The 2,512-nt window shown below is 40.5% G+C and overlaps 1 protein-coding gene across 1 annotated transcript in view; it reads left to right on the forward strand.

The window, feature by feature from the left end:
* The window catches only part of LOC101565609 (lanosterol 14-alpha demethylase), a 27,635-nt gene that overhangs the window by 19,570 nt on the left and 5,553 nt on the right, over positions 1 to 2,512 (forward strand). The window lies entirely within an intron of this gene.

The raw sequence follows: 2,512 nt of genomic DNA on the forward strand, positions 1-2,512 counted from the left end.
TTTCTTGGAGCAGAAGAAAATATTAAAAAGTGGCCTTAACATAGCCCACTTTAAACAGTATGTGTCCATAATAGAAGAGGAAACAAAGGAATACTTTAAAAGTTGGGGAGAAAGTGGAGAAAAAAGTAAGATCCTATTATTTTTACTTATCCATGACTAGAAATATTGTGTGTGTGTGTCTCTATGTGTGTTTGTATGTGTATAAATAGTATGGTGTATTTAGAATTACCTTGGATTTAATGAGAGGGAGGTGTTCTGATTCCCATGGAGTACTTATTGTCAATCCAGTTTTTCACTAGACTGCAGTATGTACTTCCTCAGAAGTGACTGCCCTACCTGGAGCAGGGAGCAGTATTTGCTCACAGGGCAGTGGTGCCCAGGGAAAGGTCGTCATATTCTGGTTTTCTTTTTCTTTTGGTGGAACTAGGGATTAAACTCAGGCCCTTGAGCTTGCCAGAGAAGTGCTTATTTCACTGAGCTATCTCCCCAGCCCCAGTCATCATATTTCTGAATGTGGGCTTTTGCTTGTATGTCCCCTTTCAATACCTAATGATTCTATTTTTCTTGGGAATTGGATGTGTACATACCACACCTCAATGCTATTTCTTTTTTTTTTATTGAGAAATAAATATGAATGAGACAGTTTCACAGCTGATTAATAGGACAGTTTTGATAATCAATACATTGTACATTGTTATCTTCTTAATGGTTATCCATAGTACAGAATATCCTGTCCAAACACTGTTAGTATACCTCTTTCTTCTCATTGAATTAAGCAAAAGTAGCTATAAATTTATCCTATTTTGTATATATAAATACAAAATGATCTTTCCTTTGTATCCTTTTTTTTATTGTCTGTCAGAGGTGAATATTCTGTTGGCATCTAAATAATGTAGGTGTTTGAATTCAACTAAACAATCTAACACTGTCTAGCAGTCTATAATATTAGTGGGTTATCCTCAGAAGTTATTGACTTGAGCCTTTTTTCAGCTTGTATAAGTGGAGTAGGAACCCAGTTTTATAGTTAGCACCCCTGAAGTTGGTATGATATATTCTGTTACCATACAAAAAGCTGATGTGTAAATTAGAATGCCAGCTTAATAAATACATGTGACTTTATAGTATTGAGAAAACCAGAATATTAGCTGACCCCCCCCCCTTTTTTTTTTTTTGCCAGTTTTGTAAACCCAAATGTTAATAGGCCATTCTTTGGTTTATTATAGAATGAAACAAATTAGTTGGAATTTTTATGACTTTTGTTTGGTACTGAGGATCAAACACAGGACCTTGTACTTGCCAGGCAGGCACTTACTGCTAAACTATCTTCCTGGCCCTTTATGACTTTTAAGTGTCACCAAAATATGTTTGCCAGCTGCATCTATCTCCAGTGTTAGGGTCCACCAGTTGGTGATTATACGTTGCTTTTATGTATTGCCATAACTTCAGTTTTTAGTCTTTTTTTTTTTTTTGGCAGAACTGGGGATTGAACTCAGGCCCTTGTGCTTGCCAGGAAAGCGCTTATTCCACTGAACCATCTCCCCGGCCCCAGTTTTTAGTCTTGATCTTCCTGTATTTTGACCTGAGAAAAATTCAGATCTTTGAACTGTCATCCTTAGGAAGTAGTCCCTTACCTGTCTTTGTAGGCACTGAACATTTTTTCTGGTTTGTTGAGCTGTAACCTGAAAATCGGATAAACCTGTTCATTTTAATCTCCATTTTATCTCTGTTATGTTTTCAAGGTAAAGAGGAGTTTGTGAAGACTGTTTAGAGGTGCCTTCATGGCATCTGTGGTGCCTGTCCAGAGGGCAGTGTGTGTCGTGTTATAGACAGCTAAGTTAGATAAAAATATTTTAGGCAGTCAGGTAGGGCTAGACCCTTAAGGCAGTCAGTGCAGAGGATGAGAACACATGATAGCTGTGGCTGGCCACGCTACAAGGCTGTTAAAGACCAGGCTTTAAGATAAAGACAGAATGACTAGGCCTGCATGCCTTACCCAGGGTTATAGCCTATAATTCATAATACCTGGTCCAATAAAGTCTAGATACACATTGATAGGTTCTGGCCCTAGTATGAATTGCTGAATCATTATGGTGGTCATCCAATATGGCTGAAGCCCTTAAAACAGTAGCTTGTCTTCCCGGAGACCACCTCCCCCTTCTCCAACTCAGCCTGAGGTGCAGTTTCTTTTCACCCTTCCCGACGCCTCAGAGGAGGCCCCAGTCAGCTCCTCAGGTCTATCTAATCATGCCCTTCAGACCACACCTGGCAAAAGGCCATAAAAGCCTCACCTCTCTTTGGTCCAATCCAGAGAATTCCTTATCCTCCCCAAATTCTCTCTGTGTCCTCCCAGATAATAAAACCCCTTTCCTGTCGGGCGCCCTCCCGTCCAGCAGGAAAGCACTCAACACGATTTGTGCGGCGGAAAGGCTTTAATCGTTCTCCTGAGTGATGCGCCCCGAGAGAGCACAGTTCCTCTCTCCGTCCCTCTTCCTGTCTCTGACCCTCCGCGTCG

Source organism: Octodon degus, unplaced genomic scaffold (assembly GCF_000260255.1).
Source record: "Octodon degus isolate 3935 unplaced genomic scaffold, OctDeg1.0 scaffold00262, whole genome shotgun sequence".
NCBI lineage: Eukaryota > Metazoa > Chordata > Mammalia > Rodentia > Octodontidae > Octodon > Octodon degus.